Source organism: Moschus berezovskii, chromosome 21 (genome assembly GCF_049115385.1).
Source record: "Moschus berezovskii isolate FMDL1 chromosome 21, NW_MosBer_1.0, whole genome shotgun sequence".
In the NCBI taxonomy this organism is placed as follows: Eukaryota; Metazoa; Chordata; class Mammalia; order Artiodactyla; family Moschidae; genus Moschus; species Moschus berezovskii.
Genome location: NC_142480.1, coordinates 32,374,908 through 32,394,185, shown reverse-complemented (window position 1 = coordinate 32,394,185; position 19,278 = coordinate 32,374,908). Strand labels below are relative to the sequence as shown.

General features: G+C 37.0%; 1 non-coding gene across 1 annotated transcript; it reads right to left on the bottom strand.

The window, feature by feature from the left end:
* Positions 1–1,330: 1,330 nt before the first annotated feature.
* On the bottom strand, positions 1,331–1,432 carry LOC129550849 (U6 spliceosomal RNA). The gene has a single exon (XR_008684970.1). It is a non-coding gene; the product is annotated as a U6 spliceosomal RNA (small nuclear RNA).
* Positions 1,433–19,278: the final 17,846 nt, after the last annotated feature.

Below are 19,278 nucleotides of genomic sequence, written 5' to 3'. Positions count from 1 at the left end.
TGGATATTTCGGTGGCATATTCCTATTCACGGAAAGCCTCTTCTATGAAAGTTAGTTCCAGCACGCCTGGAATGTTTTGGTGAAATGAGACAGACCAAGACAGTGTTGACTTCTAGTCAAGGCTGAATTGTAGTGATTTAATAGCGTTGCTTTTCGACCGAGGGGCCATGGTGAGTTTCTGGCACTTTATCGAGGCTTGTGAGACGTGGTTTATGGCTAGCAGTGAGATGGTTTACACCTGGTATAAGTGAGACCCTCGAAGGGTTCTGCCACTGGGGCTGGTTACTTAACAGGAATATGCCAGACTAGGGCCCAGGTTTTTAGTTGCTCTCTGCCTACTGGGTGGTTTGGGGTTTGAGAAATTTCCTTCAGGGCTGTCCTGCAGGTGGAGCAAGGTTGGAAGGAGTACCTAATCTTCTGACCTGTGCTGTGAGGCAGCCTTTCGTTGAGATGCGTTTCCTGACCTCAGTGCCACTGCTATTTTGTATTCTTTCCTGGCTGTAACTTGTAGATTCTGAAGCGTTTTATTGCGAGTCCTGAGAGAGCATTTTAGCAACTGAAACTTGTCTGATTGCCACCATAAGTAAAGCCTCCAACAACAAAAACGAAGAACAAAAATAAGTAAACCAAAAAAGTCAGAACCTGAGGGAATGCGGAGGGAAAAAAAAAATCTCTAACTCATAACCTGAAGAAGAAAAGGTGTTTGCTTATTGTGTACAAAACAATAGATTTAAAGGTTACTTGAAAAAAAAAAAAAAACTGTAGGAAGTTTGGAAGAGAGAGGAAACCTAAAAAGCAGAAAAAATGCAAAGCAATGGAAAAAGTAGAGAAAAGATCCATATGCTTAAATATTGTCTAATATAAGTTTTAGAATATCACAAAAATGAGGTGGGGGAAAATTGACGAAGAAATAATTCATGAAGTCACTAGAACAGGAAAAAAAAAAATGACTCCATATTGAAAAGTCATTCACTAAGTACCAGCCCCATGAATTAAAATGATCCCAACCAAAATATACCATTATCATGCAATTTTGTAATATCAGAAATAGGGAGAAAAGTTTTCACAGGGAAAAAAGAAAAGACACCAAACCATCAGATTGTGTGATTGTAGAATTCAAGCATTACAGAAAAAAAAATCTAAAATATTTCTGATGAAATTTTTTTGTTATTTACAAAGACTGACTTAAAAAATTAGAAAATTACAAAAATTTCAAAACATATCTGTATTTTTAAGTTTTGCGCATAGGCATACGCCTTCCTATGTATATTAAGATTCTTTTTCATGATATGAAGCAAGGTGTTATGTAGTTGTTTCAGCGAGTGTGTGTTTGTGTATGGAATGCTTCATGAATTTGGATGTCATCTTTTTGCGGGGCATGCTAATCTCTGTATCATTCCAATTTTAGTATATGTGCTGCTGAAGCAAGTACACATTTAGGATTTTGATTAACATAAATATTAATAACTAAAATAATCAGAAAAATTATTCTAAGTGTTACAAATAGTGATCACATATTACTTCAGTAGAAGAGACAACGAATCTTTCTAAATCACTGAGTACCTTGTGTTTGACCTAAAGGTGCTAGGAAGTAAAATGTTGATGTATTGACCATTAGTATTAGATGTTTAGTTGTGTTAGATGTTTAGAAAATATTAAGCATTTTAATGTTTAAAAAGGTAAATTGTGGAAATTTACTATTTTTATCACTGCAGCAAATGATAATGACTGGGTATCATCCCTGATAATCATTAGTTTTTGTGTAACAATGAAATATAGTTACCAAAGAACAGCCATTATAAAAAGCAAAACTTGAATAAAGGTATTTAGCATTTTATTTGTTGATTCATTCCTATGTTAGGCAGTCGTGGTACCAGTGTGCCAGAAAATTTAGCCTCTACATTTCCAAAAAACATTTTGATAGGCGCTGTGGATATTCTGGTTTGTGTTCCTTCTCAAAGAAAGTCATCTCTTCCCTTTCCTTCTCTTTTACATTGCATGGTATGCACCTTGGTAGCAGGGAATGGAGGGGAAGAAATATGTTTCTTTGCTATTAATATAGAAGAGGCTTTCATAAACACTGTTTCTATGGCCATGGTGCCTGTGCTTGTGCTGGTGTATGTGTGTTAACCTTATCAACCTTTAATCCTTAACTGTACCATAGGAGATTATTGAGGTTTCTTTTAATAACCTTATGAAAGAGATTTTTGAAGAAGGAATAATTTTTATTTACTGCATGCAGCACAGCCCAGTAAATAAACTGTACATAGATATAGTTTATTGTATAAAGAAGAACTCTATCCAGAGCAAAGATAACTACATTTGCATGCTCAGCACTAATCCCTCATGCTCTTTGTATTTGTGCCAAAGTACTTTTGGTAATATTAATTGAAAGGGAAACACATGGTATTTTAAATATAGTCATGGGAGTTTGCCCCATTATACAGCTGAGTAACTATACAAAACATCCATCAGTACTGACCACAACATCAAATATTGCATCATGGCATCAAACCAAGACATTACGTTTATCTAATCATTGACTTCACATTTATCTCAATCTATTTCAAGACAAGAAATGAAATGCTTGCTGTAAAATTACATTTCCAGCAATTTCTGATAAAGGAAGGAGCTGAACTTTGAATGGAGCAGTTGTTTTCTAAATGGATTTTTAAGACCTGGTATATTGGGTCTTGAGTTCATTGATTTGTACTGGACCAAAAGGCACAGGTTGAAAGGGGACATCTCCAGTAGAAGAAAGAGTTGGAAGATTGCTTGTTCCCTGAATCAGAGGCCTCAAGTCAAATTTAAAAACCTGCTCACAGAGCAAATTTCTTTTGATTCTTTAAAATAAAATTTCAAAATCCTATAAGCACAGTGACATCTTATATCTTTTGGGACATTTTAAAGAGAAAAATACATAACTTCAGTAGATAGGTTAAAGAATGGAAATGGGATATAGGACCTTTTACCCTTGTGTTGAAGAATCGATGCTTTTGAACTGTGGTGTTGGAGAAGACTCTTGAGAGTCCCTTATACTGCAAGGAGATCCAACCAGTCCATTCTAAAGGAGATCAATCCTGGATGTTCATTGGAGGGACTGATGCTAAAGCTGAAACTCCAATACTTTGGCCACCTCATGAGACGAGTTGACTCACTGGAAAAGACTCTGATGCTGGGAAAGGTTGGGGGAGGGAGGAGAAGGGGACGACAGAGAATGAGATGGCTGGATGGCATCACCGACTCTGTGGACATGAGTTTGAGTGTACTCCGGGAGTTGGTGATGGACAGGGAGGCCTGGCGTGCTGTGATTCATGGGGTCGCGGAGAGTCGGACACGACTGAGCGACTGAACTGAACTGAACTGACTGACCCTTGTGTTACCATTTGATGAATGCCACCCAGGTTTAGAGTGATCATAATTCTTTTCATTCTGTTTCACTGTGGTCATTTAAGGAGTAGTCATGAGATTTTCATTGAGATAGAAACCCTTGGACTTCTGGATAGATCATTTAATTTAATTTCCAGACCTGTAAAGCTATGCTAGTTGTTAGAATATATTGACTTATCACAAGCCAGAATAAAAGGCAACATTCTCCCCAGCTTAGCATTTCAATTTTATTACTGAAGCATGCAAACATAAAGCCTTAAATTGTTTTATCCCCAGCTAAAATAACTACAGATTCTCTTTCCATTAACTAAATCAAATCCATTTTTAATGCCATTGAACTATTTTCTTCAGTATTATCCTGTGGAAATAAATTGCATTAATAAAAACAAAGCTTAATTCTTATCTCCAGATCCACTGCCTTCCTCATCCTTTTAGCAGACAAAAGTAAGAAGGCAAATAAAAATATACAGGTAGCATTTTCTCTTCCATTTTCATAATTTAGGTAGTTATATTTCTCCACTATTACGGCCAATATGGTTTTTGGTTTTGGTTAAGTGCTTCCTTTTGGAATTTAATTGTAAAACATCTATCAACGTGAAGCATCCATGCAAATCGGTGGCATGGAAATTCCAAAATATTTTGAAGAGAATCTGAGAGGTTTTTGTGTGGTCAATAACCAGTCATCCCTGTCTTGCTTTCAAGTTATTGAATTCAGGGAATGGTTGTATTCCAGAAATATCTTATCAAGTCATCTTGGTTTTAAGAGCATCAGATGGGACTGTTCAGTGATCTTGTGAATACCTTTTATTCAAGATCAGGCTATGCACTCCTCTGGTACAGAGAATTGTTTTATTTTTCTTGAGGAAGGCTATTCATTTCAGTTCAGTTGCTCAGTCGTGTCCAAGTCTTTGTGACCCCATGGGCTGTAGCACACCAGGCCTCCCTGTCCATCACCAACTCCCGGAGTTTACCCAAACTCATGTCCATTGAACGGGTGATGCCATCCAACCATCTCATCCTCTGTCGTCCCCTTCTCCTCCTGCCCTCAATCGTTCCCAGCATCAGGGTCTTTTCAAATAAGTTAGCTCTTCACATCAGGTGGCCAAAGTATTGGAGTTTCAGCTTCAACATCAGTCCTTCCAACAAACACCCAGGACTGATCTCCTTTAGGATGGACTGGTTGGATCTCGAAGTCTATTAGAAAAGTGCTAAACAAACAAAACAAAAATCTTGCAGGGTTCTCCTTGTGAATAAATCCAGGATTACTTATTTGATTTTTAATTCAAGATGCCATGGTTCAGGAAGTGTTTTTTTTTTTTTCTTTCTTCTATTTCTCCAAATTATAGAGAAACTTGCTGGCTTAAAAATGGAGAATGAATTGTTATTGACCATTTCGGATTTGTAGATAATCCACTCAAAGGCTTACAGATAGATGACATGCAAATTCCAAGCTAGTTTGAAGAGAACCTGAGAGGTGTTATTTTAATAATTTATAATGGAAACTAATGGGATGATATATTCAAAATGAGTCTAAGCCTCTCATTTCTTCACTCTCCAGTATTCAGACCTTCTCTCCCTCCTTTCCTTTCTTATTCTCTTCTCTCTCTCTCCCTCATTCTCTTTCATATTTAAAAGGAAATCAGCATGTTATACTTTTAACTTTTCCATTTTTGCTTCAGTTTTGGAAGGAGACTATATGATAGATATCCTACAGAATGTGAAAGTAGAATTTAAATATATGGTGTTACAAGCAGGTTGATGTCAATAAATTATGTAGCTGAAGAACCTAAACTCATAACTAATTAGATTATTGAGATGATCTGAATTTCATATTTAATGGTAGAGTTTGAAACCAGTAAAATGTATAAAGATCATACTTTAATTGATGTGATTTCAGTGTGTAATTCATTATTTTACATTCTTTCATCAAATATGCATTTCAAAAGGCAGTCTATATCTATTGAAAAATATTATTAATGGGTAAATATGAAATCAGATTATCAGAGACTACATTGTATAATATGAAGCCATCCAAATGATAACTAATAATATACTCTATGCACTCTTCTTCAGTTTTGACTGAGATTTTATAGGATGTGTAACAATATTAATGTCACCTACAGATAAATGTATGGAAACACTTATTTTTAGTATGTTCCATAGGTGGAGTTACTTTTGTGGTGTTCTTTATTTTAGAATTTTGTTCTTATTTAAATGAGTTTAGCTCTTAGCTATTGTCACTCTGCCTTAAATTATCCATGATATTGGCTCATCCACATTTTACGTTGTACAAAACAAATCAGTAACAATCTACACCCACTCACCTGTGCTTCTAGATTAAGATAGTTACTTTTGTGGCATATACATCATCATACATCCTCTCTGTTTAAAGCTTTTTCCTCAACATGTTAATTTCATGGATCAGCTCAGTATCATATGCTTGTTTCCCATTCCACACACACTTGGATATGAACTGTCCACTTGTAAAATTACACACACAGTCTCACAAGGTATTTGTGTGTGCTGCATAATTTACTGAACAATTTAGGGAACGGTAACGACATCCCCCACATTGTCTATTTCTGACTAAATAATAACTTTTGTTCTAACAGTAGGGTTTTTTCCCCCCAAGTTTTCTTTTTTTTGCTAGTAATTATTCCTTTGTCATGCTGCTCAAATAATGTCTGTCCTCATGACACAGACATAAGGACATTGTTTTTTTCTTTTCCCTTTTCATTATGGAGAAAGCATTAAAGAAACAAAAAGATATTCTATGTATTTTTTATGCAAAGTAATTTAGTACTCCTTCATTTTCCTCTTTCCATGTAGACTATTTCTCCATCAAAGACATTTTTAAGCAAGGAGAGTTAACTCTCAGGACAAATTCTTATTCCATTTTTCAATATTGTAAGTATCTATATAGATAAAATGGAGACAGTGAAATCTGTTACCCATATACCATCCAGTTGGTTAAGATCACATCTTCTCCCAAAAATATAAGAACCTGGTAACCACTCAGCAAGTTTTTACTGGTTGTTCCATCACCAAATAGTATATAATTGATTATTATTCTGAAATACGTTTTCTGCTAACCTCAAGTGTATTCACCAAATGAATTTTGCTAAATTCACATATTAGAATGCTGATGACTTCAGTGGCACATTTTTTTAAAATTTAGGTCCTGCTATGTGCCAGTCAAAATATGAGACCCTAAGATTATAGCAGTATATACCAAAATACACAGAATATCTCTCATAGTGTTCACTAACAGCAAAGTTAGATCTTTCTCAAAGCTGTATCCTTCTGGTGATTTAGCTTCCAGTGTCCTAAAAATGGATGATTCCATGGCCAGTGAGCTTCAGCTGAAATTTTAATATAGCTTGTGAATATTTCCCAGCACCAGTTAAATATGAATAAATCATAGTACTATTAAAATCACTGTTATTTAGCAGTGTATCAGTAAATTAACTGTATGATGAGCTCCCCAAAAGACCTCCAGAAAAAAATATTGAAGCAGATCTAAGTTTGTTACACTTACCACAGTAAGATAGAATACCATTTTAATATAGTTTTAGTAGTGTCTCAGAAGAGGGAATTTAGGAGAGGATATTTATAGGACTCTTAAAGCCGAGGATAGATAATTACATGGTGACTTCTAAGTTAGGAAACTGGTTGGTATTGATAGAGTTTGTGATCTAGTAGCGTTGGATTGGAGAGCAAGTGTCTTTAAGCAAGACTTGAAAAGTCATTTTTTAATAAGTAAGTTTTTCAGTTGCTTCATAGTTTTCCAGGAGTATGTATTTCATGGAGCAGATAGCTAAGTTATTTGCGATTATTTTCAGCATTATTTAGCCTAGGAAAAGTAGTGTATGCCCAATATCAGCTTTATATAATATAGGACTCAAATTATGTTGTTTCAATTTTTGGCTCACTTAAGGAAATAACAGAACAATTTTAGTGAGACATTTTTGTGAAACTTTTCATTATGATAGATTTTGCATTTGAAGCTTTTTTACTTTATACTTTAGTGATATAGGAACTATTGTGTGTTAAGTCACTTCAGTTGTGTCCAACTCTTTGCAACCCCATGTACTGTAGCCCTCCAGATTCTGTAGTGGGTTACCACTTCCTCCTCCAGGATATCTTCCTGACCCAGGGATCTAACCCGAGTCTCTTATGCCTCTTGCATTGGCAGGCAGGTTCTTTACCACTATGCCACCTGGGAAGGCCAGATTAGGAATTTTATATATATATATATAAATATATATATATATATAAAATTTTATATAAATATATATATATATATATCTTCTCCCAAGAAGCTGATGATATATGTGGTGATGAATCCACCTGCAATGGGGGAGACCCCAGTTTGATTCCTGGGTCAGGAAGTTCTGCTGGAGAAAGGATAGGCTACCCACTCCAGTTTTCTTGGACTTCCCTTATGGCTCAGCTGGTAAAGAATCTGCTGCAATGCTAGAGACCTGGGTTAGATTCCTGGGTTGGGAAGATCCCTTGGAGAAGGGAAAGGCTACCCACTTCAGTATTCTGGCCTAGAGAACTCCATGGACAGCATAGTCCATGGGGGCGCAAAGAGTTGGACGTGACTGAGCAAATTCACTTTCACTTTCAATCCTGCATGTTTCATCTATGGTGAGTCAGTTCTGAAAAATAAATTCAACATTACTGGATATATTTTTATCTGTGTTTTTCTTTCTTCATGAAGTTCCCTTCTTTCTTTGTGCACCTAGTTAGTGCTTTGTTATCCTCCAAGACTGATTACAAGTATTTCATTCTTAGGGAAAACTTCTAATGGCTTCAGGCCATTTAATTTTATTTAATTTTCCCTAATTAATGCACCGCACACAGTTTTGGAAAATAATTAATAATCATGAGATACATTTATTGACAGTACAAATAATGGCAAAAATATATTTAAAAATGTATTCATTCATCAAAGATAAAGCAGAGAAGTGAAAAGGTGGTATCACAGAAACCAAAGGTAGAAAGCTGCATTGGAATAAATGAAACCGAAAGAAAACCAGTTGGCAAAGTGTCAAAAAATGCAAATATAGATCAATGGAACAAAATAGAAAGCCCAGAGATAAATCCACACACCTATGGACACCTTATCTTTGACAAAGGAGGCAAGAATATAAAATGGAGAAAAGACAGTCTCTTTAACAAGTGGTGCTGGGAAAACTGGTCAGCCACTTGTAAAAGAATGAAACTAGAACACTTCCTAACACCATACACCAAAATAAACTCAAAATGGATTAGAGAGCTAAATGTAAGACCAGAAACTATAAAGCTTCTAGAGGAGAATGTAGGCAAAACACTCTCCGACATAAATCACAGCAGGATCCTCCAAGTCCCACCTCCCAGAATATTGGAAATAAAAGCAAAAATAAACAAATGGGAGCTAATTAAAATCAAAAACTTCTGCACAGCAAAGGAAACTATAAGCAAGGTGAAAAGATAGCCTTCATAATGGGAGAAAATAATAGCAAATGAAGCAACTGATAAAGGATTAATCTCCAAAATATGCAGGCAGCTCCTGCAGCTCAATTCCAGAAAAATAAATGACCCAATCAAAAAATGGGCCAAAGAACTAAACAGACATTTCTCCAAAGAAGACAGAAATATGGCTAACAAACACATGAAAAAATGCTCAACATCCCTCACAATCAGAGAAATGCAAATCAAAACCACAGTGAGATACCATTTCACATCAGTCAGAATGGGTGCTATCGAAAGTCTACATGCAATAAATGCTGGAGAGGGTGTGGAGAGAAGGGAATCCTCTTACACTGTTGGTGGGAATGCAAACTAGTACAGCCACTATGGAGAATAGTGTGGAGATCCTCAAAAAACTGAAAATAGAACTGCCATATGATCCAGCAGTTGCACTCCTGGGCATACACACAGAGGAAACCAGAATTGAAAGAGACACATGTACTCCAATGTTCATTGCAGCACTGTTTATAATAGCCAGGACATGGAAGCAACCTAGATATTCATCTGCAGATGAATGGATAAGAAAGCTTTGGTACATATACACAATGGAGTATTACTCAGCCATTAAAAATAATGCATTTGAACCAGTTCTAATGAGGTGGATGAAACTAGAGCCTATTATACAGAGTGAAGTAAGTCAGAATGAAAAACACCAATACAATATACTAATGCATATATATGGAATTTAGAAAGATGCAAATGATAACCCTGTATACGAGACAGCAAAAGAGACACAGATGTATAGTACAGTCTTTGGGACTCTGGGAGAGGGTGAGGGTGGGATGGTTTGGGAGAATGGCATTGAAACATGTATATTATCATATGTGAAACGAATCGCCAGTTCAGGGTCAATGCATGTTACAGGATGCTCGGGGCTGGTATGCGAGGATGACCCAGAGGGAGGATAAGGGGAGGAGGGAGGTGGGAGGCAGGTCCGGGAGAGGGAACTCATGTACACCCAGGGCGGATTCATGTCAATGTATGGCAACAGCAACCAATATAATATTGTAAAATAATTAGCCTCCAATTAAAATTAAAAAAAAAAAGAAAAATACAATGACAGTGAATTGAGCACAAAGTTTTAAGAAATTCGAGGTAATACGTTTGTCAAAGTAGCTTAAATGTAAGGGTGGAGATAAAAGTTGGGTTTAAGGGGCTGAGATGTAATTGAGAAGGGAGGAACAATTATAGTACATACTCAAAAGGTTGGTCTTGATAGTGGAGATAAATTAGATAAAGGAAGGGACCATAGTTGGTACTGGGAGCTCTTTTGCTTTGTAGGATGGACAAATAACAGATGGAACATTTATAACTTAGAAAGAAAGAGGTAAAATTGTGTCAAAATCCAAGAAGATGTCAAATAAGGCAGTAATGAGGTAAAACATGAGTAGTAGTATTTCCCTTGAAGTGGAAAAGTGGTATAGGTTACAGAGATGGGGAGAAAGAAGGAAAAAATGGCTGCAGATGTAAATCAGTGCCCAAATCAAGATTAATGTGTATATGAAGATGGATTCAAAGGAATCTGAAGAAGAAGGGTGTGCTGTATGAGTCGGAGACTTGAGGGAAGGAGGTCTGGAATAGCAATTACAAAAATAAAAGTTGCTCATCATGGATAACTGAAAAGATTAATAAATTATTTGAGAGGTCTAAGTTTGGAAACTTAGAATTTATAACGGCAACCAAGTACATATTTCTTTCTATAATTTTTATCAGAAACTCTTAAAATGTGAATTGGTGTCAGTTAGGGAAAACCATATTTAAGGATGGAGATCTTTTTGAGGACTTTTTGCATGTGAGGCAGAAAGTCAAGGAGGAGAAGAGAATGTTGGTAAAAGATACTTGGCCAGTGGGGCTCAATTTGGGTACGTGAGTCAGCTCTCCCTGTGGCAACCAACAACCCTAAAATCTTAGTGGATAATGGCAAAAAGCTTTTAAGTTTTGATGATACATCTTCAGATCAGCCTGGGTTTGGCTCCATTCTACTCTGTCTTCTTATAAGAAACTTTTCTAATATTGCACTTCTTGTGGCCACTGACATCTCATTGGCCAAAGCAAACCATTTCACATGGTCAAGCCTGATCGTGGGATATGTTAATACACACATCCTATAGGGAGGCCTGGAAGATTAAGAAATATATATATATATATATATAAAAGAAATATAAAACTATTTAGGGAAAGGAGTGGATACTTGGAAGAATAATAACATGTATCACATTGAACTGGAAAAAATGTATGACTTAGTGGTAATTTATGGGTTAAAATGAAATGGAAAGGGACTGAAGATTAAAACAGTAACAAGTTTAAAGAGAAGAAAGGACTGAGGCAGCTCAGATTTATAATGGATGGTTGCTAAAATTTCTGAGGTAGGCCACATTCTAGACCTTGCACTGATGCTAAGTGGTCTATACTAGAAACTTCAGCTACCCTCCGACAGAAGGTCTAGATTGAGATCTTGAGAAATGTTGCTTAAATAGTAGGATGGTGGTGGATTTTATTATAGCTTGGAGGGGTATTTGTGTGAATAGAATTTAGGATTGTCACCATATTAATGTTGAAAGTATCTAATTTAATAGTGAGAGTAGTGGTGGGAAAATAAGTCAGTGAAATTCCCGAACTTCCAAAAAAAGCGAAGGAGTAGCTGGAGGGTAAATACACATCTAAATGTAGAGCAAAAAAAATAAAAAATAAAAAAATAAATGTAGAGCAGGTGTTGAAGACTTTAGTTTTCATTTTCTGCAAATTAGCTTGACAGTCTCTACTCTGTCCTAACAACAAATGAAAAGCTAAACAGACTGGAAAATTAATAACTGTTCTTGGATCCTTAAGAGAGGGGAGGACACAGGGCAAGCTACTGCCCTGAGAATGGACAGATAGACTGGCAAATACACCAAGTCTTACCTTACCAGAGCAGAGGCTCATGAGCAGAAACTGCTGTGGAAATCAGCACCAGCAACCAGTATCTGCACCAGAACTGTAAATGATGAATTGCTAGAAGCTAGGTGTGGACAAATCTGAGAGTTTAAATAATCCTTGGGGACCTACTGATAGAGTCCCCCTGCAGTCTTGTGTGGTTTATGTCTAACTCAATGAAATTCCCACAATAAATATCATAGAAAAATTGCCTCAAACTCTGCTGGAGGAGAGAAAAAGGAACTGTTTTTCTTTTTCTTTTTTATGGCTTGCTTGTGGGGGGTGGTTGGGGAGTTAGAGGTGGGCGTGGGATGAGGTGGGGGGTGGGGTGAGGTGGGGATGGGGAGGGTAGGGGATGGGGAGGGCGGAGAGTAAGAAGCCAGGGCACTTGGCTCTTCTCAACAAGGCCTTTCCTCAGGGGAAACCAAAGCCTGAATGGCTGGGATATTATCAGAGACTGCCTTACCTGGGGAAGGAAAATATCCAACTCTAGCCCATTCTAGTCATCCTCTTCCACCTAAGGGGTAGAAAAAAATTAAATAGTTGTGGAGTTCAAAGTCCAGAAGCATAGGCTCACTAAGAGACTGAGACCCAATCATAGGACTATAGAACTCTTCCTCTCCTACCACACATCACCACCATATTACTAAAGATCTATTTATAGCAGTTCCTCTTACCCAGTACATCTTGTCTGACTATCAAAAAAACTACAAAACATACAGAAAGGCAGAAAAACACAGTGGATAAATACACAAGGATAACACAAGGAGTTTAATACAGATGGTCATCAAAGAGCCATTCCAAATAGTTTCTCTCCACTGGAAAAAATCTGCCTCAGAGATTGTTTGAAGTTACTCATAGCAACTTTGAATGTACTCAGGAAATCAAGGTGTGTTTTAGACTTTTTCCTCCACATTTTTACTGACCTTCTAAGGTTATTTTATAAGAAAATGAGTTTCAGCTCTGTGTTCTTTTATAAGTTAAGTAAACGTTGTTATGTGCATCTTACAAAACTTTGAAAACCCTTGTCCAAGCCTACAGCTATATAGGCAGGTTGTAAGCTTTTAACATTGCAAATTACATACATTTTTTTTTGTTTTAGAAAAAAGATCTTAATAGTATTACAACTCATGGGTACTGTCTGATTCCGTTAAATTTTTGCAAAACTTCTTCAAACACTTACTTGTCATATACTCATAAAAAAAAGAAAAAATCAATTCCATTCAAGCTTCCAAATGTAGAATACACAACAGATGTCTGTTGGTGCTTAATAAATCACACAAAAAATTAATGACTTAAAAACAACTTATCTGTTGTATCATAGTTTCTATGGCTCAGGCATCCAGATGTGGCTTGCTAAGTTCTCCGTTTAGCCTATCACCAAGTTGCAACCAGGGCCAAAGTCTATGGTTTCATCTGATAGCTCACCTAGATAAGGATCTAATTTCAAGCTCAGAAAGTGGTTTTTGACAGTGTTTGGTTCTTAAGTGTTGTTGGACTGAGGAATGCAGTTTCTCATTGACTGTTGGTCAGAGGCCCTGTAGTTCATTGCCAAGTTGGCCTTAACTGCCTGGCAGTTTCCTCCATCAACCATGTAAACCAAGAAAGCAATAGTGAAACCTGCTAGCAGTAAAGAAGTCACAGTCTTTTATAATACAATCACAGAAATGAGATCCGTCTCCATGTCACATTCTGTTGGTGGAAAACAAATCACGTGTTCCACCAAAACCCAGAACACGAGTGTTGGTAAAGACATGAGTACTAAGAGATAGAAAGCATGGGGGACCATTGCAGATGTCAACCTATCACATTTCCTTAGTTTTATCTTTCTTTTTTTTTCTATTTTTAACTTTTTTGCAGATTTATTTAGAAATAATTGACATATAATATGTGCAAGTTTAAAGTATACAATATTATAATTTGATATGTGTGTGATGTTGTGAAATGTTTACCATGATAAAGTTAGTTTATACATCTATCACCTCACATAGTTACAATATATTTTTTTTCCTGCAATGAGGATTTTTTAAAGATTTACTCTTAGTAACTTTCAAATGTGCAGGTGGATTCTTTACAGCTGAGCCACAAGGGAAGCCCAAGAATACTGGAGTGGGTAGCCTATTCCCCTCCAGGGGATCTTCCTGACCCAGGAATCGAACTGGGGTCTCCTGCATTGCAGGCGGATTCTTCACCAACTGAGCTATCGGGGAAGCCTTTCAGATGTGTAATACAGTATTATTAACTCATTATACTGCACATGATATCTACATCTTATTTATCCTATAGCTAGAAGTTTATACCCTTTGACAACCTACACACATTTATTACCACCCGCCCCCATACACACACACACACACACACACACACACACACATCCACACCCACCCCCAGGCATTTACCAATCTGTTCTCTGTTTCTATAAGTTTAAGAGTTTTTTTTTTTTATTTCACATAAAAATTAGATCATAAAATATTTGTCTTTCTCAAGCTTATTTCATGTAACATCGTGTTCTCAAGGTCATCCATGTTGTGGCAAATGGCAAGACTTCCTTCCACTTGTGGTTGAATAATATTCTTCTGTATATATACCACATTTTCTTTATCCATTTATTTGAATGACACTTTGGTTGTTTCCATGTCTTGGCTATTGTGAATAATGCTTCAAGAACAAGGGAGTACAGATACTTCTTTGAGATAATGGTTTTGTTTACTTGAATGTATACCCAGAAGTGAAATTGCTAGTTCATATGGTAGGTCTTTATTTCATTTTTTTAAGAATCTCCATACTATTTTTTCCAATAATGGCTGTACCAATTTATATTCACACCAACTGTGAACAAGTTTCCTTTTCCCTGAATCCTCAGCAGCAATAGTTAACTGTTGACTTTTTGATAACAGCTATTGTAACATGTGTGGGATAATGTCTCACTATGGTTTTGGTTTGCATTTGCTATCATGTACATAAAATCCTTGCTAAGACCAGTGTCAAAGAGGCTCTCCCCTCTGTTTTCTTCTAGAAGTTATATAGTTTCAAGTCTTATGTTTCAGTCTTGAATCCATTTTATGTTAATTTTTCTGAGTGGTCTAAAATAGGGGTTTAGTTTCATTCTTTTGTGAATGAATTCATTCATTCCAGTTTTACCAGTACCATTGTTGAAGAGACTATCCTTTTCCCATTGTTTACTCCTGACACTCTTGCTGAAAACCAGTTGATTTTACATACATGGGTTTATTTCTGGGCTCTATAATTCATTCATTAATATGTATGTTTTTATGCCAGTACCTAACTAGTTTGAATACTGTAACTTGTAATGTATTTTGAAATCAGGAATTGTGATGCCTATAGGCTTAGGTAACTGCACATAGGTTTATCACCATGGTTTTGTTCAACATCAGTTCAGTTCAGTCGCTCAGTCGTGTCCGACTCTCCGCGACCCCATGAATCACAGCACGCCAGGCCTCCCTGTCCATCACCAGATGTTATTTAATATTGGATATTAATAGATCCAGTTTACTACTACATTGAAAGCAGCCTGTCTCTGGATTATGTCTCCTGTATTCCAAAAAACAACATGTTTCAATAATGATCATTTAGTGAATTGGCCTATTAGACTTAGGCTGTCATTGTGAACAGTTTTGCAAAATTCAGTTTTATTTTTTTATTTTTGGAAGTACAGTTGACATACAGTGTATACACTTTATTTAAATATACATATATTCTCCTAAGAGACTTCCTAGGTGGCTCTAGTGGTACAGAGGCCTCCTGCCAATGAAGGAGAAGTAAAAGATGAGAGTTCAATCCCTTGTTCAAGAAGATCCCCTGAAGGAGGCCATGGCAACACACAGCAATCCCATGGCAACCCATGGATTCATACCTGGAGAATCCCATGGACAGAGGAGCTTGGTGAGCTACAGTCCATAGGATCGCAAAGAGTCAATCATGACTGAAACAGCTTAACACGCACATTCTGGCTTCCCTGTCCTTCACTATCATGGAGTTTGCTCAGACTCATATCCTTTGAGTCAGTGGTATTATCTAACCATCTCATCCTTTGTCATATATATATATCAGTTCAGTTCAGTCACTCAGTCGTGTCTGATTCTTTGCAACTCCATGAATCACAGCATGCCAGGCCTCCCTGTCCATCACCAACTACCGGAGTTCACTCAAACTCATGTCCATCGAGTTGGTGATGCCATCCAGCTATCTCATTCTCTGTTGTCCCCTTCTCCTTCCGCCCCCAATCCTTCCCAGCATCAGAGTCTTTTCCAGTGAGTCAACTCGTCGCATGAGGTGGCCAAAGTATTGGAGTTTCAGCTTTAGCATCAGTCCTTCCAATGAACACCCAGGATTGAGCTCCTCTAGAATGGACTGGTTGGATCTCCTTGCAGTCCAAGGGACTCTCAAGAGTCTTCTCCAGCACCACAGTTCAAAAGCATCAATACTTTGGCGCTCAGCTTTCTTCACAGTCCAACTCTCACATCCATACATGACCACTGGAAAAACCATAGCCTTGACTAGACGGACCTTTGCTGGCAAACTAATGGCTCTGCTTTTTAATATACTATCTGCTGCTGCTGCTGCTGCTAAGTCACTTCAGTCGTGTCCGACTCTGTGTGACCCCATAGACAGAAGCCCACTAGGCTCCCCCATCCCTGGGATTCTCCAGGCAAGAACACTGGAGTGGGTTGCCATTTCCTTCTCCAACGTGTGAAAGTGAAGTCGCTCAGTCGTGTCCGACCCTTAGCGACCCCACGGACTGCAGCCTACCAGGCTCCTCCATCCATGGGATTTTCTAGGCAATAGTACTGGAGTGGCTTGCCATTGCCTTCTCCGAATATACTATCTAGGTTGGTCATAACTTTCCTTCCAAGGAGTAAGTGTCTTTTAATTTCATGGTTGCAAGCAGCATCCGCAGTGATTTTGGAGCCCAAAAAAATAAAGTCTGACACTGTTTCCACTGTTTTCCCATTATATATCTCACACAGTTTCTTTTTCCATTCATTTTTAATGGAATGTAGGTTGTTTCCATGTACTGGCTATTGTAAAATAGTGCCGATATGAACATAGAGGCGCATGTATCTTTTTAAATTATAATTTTGTCCAGGTATATGTCCAGGAGTGGGATTTCTGGATCATATGGCAACTCTATTTTTAGATTTTTGAGGAACTTCCATACTGTTCTCCATAGTGGCTGTACCAGTTTACATTCCTACCAACAGTGTAGGAGAGTTCCCTTTTTCCCACAGCCTCTTCACCGTTTGTTAGTTTTAGACATTTTAATGTTGGCCATTCTTACTGGTGTGAGGTGGTACCTCACTGTAATTTTGGTCTGCATTTCTCTAATAATTAGCCATGTTGACCATCTTTTCATGTGCCTGTTGACTATCTGTATGTCTTCTTGGAGAAATGTCTGTTTAGGTCTTCTGCCTAGTTTTAGCTGGATTGTTTGTTTTTCTGTTACTGACTTGTGTGAACTATCTGCATATTTTGGAAATTAAGCCCTTGTTGGTCACACAGTCATTGGTTGTCTTTTGTTTTCTTTATGACTTCCTTTGTTCTGTAAAAGTTTATGTTTGATTAGGTCCCATTTGTTTATTTTTTGCTTTTATTTCTGTTGCCTTAGTAGACTGATCTAGGAAAACAGTGGTGCAATTTATGTCAGTGAATGTTTCCTTTCTGTTCTCTTGTAGGAATTTTATGGTGCCCTGTCTTTATTTAAGCCTTTAAGCCAATTTGAGTTTATTTTTGTGTATGGTGTTGAAGGTGTGTTCTAACTTAATTGATTTACATTAGCCTGTCCAACTTTATTTACACTACTTGCTGAAGAGATTCTCTTTTCCCCATTGTATGTTCTTGTCTCTTTTGTTGAAGATCAATTGACTATAGGTATGTGGGTTTATTTCTAGGTTCTCTATTCTGTTGAAGTTCAATTTTAAAATGTAATATGATTTGGCAACAGGTTGCACAAAAATATACAAACTAGCAACCAATTATCATCCAAGAATTTGATCTCAAGTAATTTATTCTGAAAGGGAAAGTGAAGAAGCTCCATTGTGTCTGACTCTTTGTGACTCCATGTACTGTAGCCCACCAGGCTCCTCCATCCATAGAATTTTCCAGGCCATTTCCTTCTCCAGGGCATCTTCCTGACCCAGGGATCAAACCCGGGTCTCCCACATTTCAGGCAGACACTTTTACCATCTGAGCCACCAGGGAAGCCCGATTTATTCTGAGTCTATCAAATGCCAACATTCCAACTTTAATTGGCATCCCTCTTGTTCCAGAAACACCTGAAAATTTCATTGATAGAACTTTTAAAATAATTTCTACTGTAACTATTTTGATTATAGACAATAACAAAAATAAGTATTTACTAGGATCATTTATATATATCATCTAGTGTAATTCATTAAACTAATCTACAATACAAATTATATAAGGTGACTATTTTGATTGAGAAAAAAAAAATTACCTAGGGGTCAAGATTGGAATAGATGACTTTGAAAAAACTTTTGTATAATGAAAAGTTACTGTCCTTTCTAATTCAAAATTCTTTAGATATGGCATTAAAGGTAAATGCAGAGAATAATTACAATGAAGTACATTTGTAAAGCACCATTCGTATGAATAGCTCAAAGCACTTTTATTGCATTACCTCATTAATCTCTGTGGTATCCTACTGAGTGAGGGTGGCAGGAATTTTATTTCTCTTTTATGGATTTTTCTTAGTGAAATAAAAACTTCTAACTTCCAGGTGTTTTCTCTGTAGCATATTCATGACTGCTTGAACTAAGAAGTGGTAGGCTTAGATTTCCTATTCTAAAATACTTCATTAATTTATTAAATCCTACTTTCAGCTAATAGTTATTGAGTGCAAATGTACATTATATAATTATTAAAATGAAGGCCCTGAAAGCTACAATTTAACAGAGAAAAGTCTTCAATATTAAGCTCTTTTCTTAATGGATATATTACATAGTGGGGGCCCTGGAAGGGCTTAAATTGGGGGTGAAATAATAAAAGCTGCAACCTAGCATTTTAAAATTTCGTTTTTATAAAGTATATAGGGAAGCAATCTTGGAGCTTTGTGAAAAGGCACTCCCTAGAACTTTGTCTCAACAACTTCTGTCCAAGATTTGTATCTAAGCAAGGCTTAAGGAGATTTAATCTGTTGTCTTAATTCAAGACATATCGAGGAAGCACCTGTTGTGGCCAAGGTGCTGAATGTAGAAGTAAGTGATAATATCTGTTCTTAGAAAATATTCAGGCCCGTAGGGAGACGAAACAAATACTTAAAAATGCGTAGTATGTGGCAGATGATAAACATCAGTAGAGAGGTGAAACAAGGTGCAGTTGAGATAAAAGGAGGAAGGAAGCTCATGCAAATCAGCAGAGAGTTCAGAAAGTAACTCCTCCAGTATAACACATACACCTGTGAATGAAGCCATTTGTCGG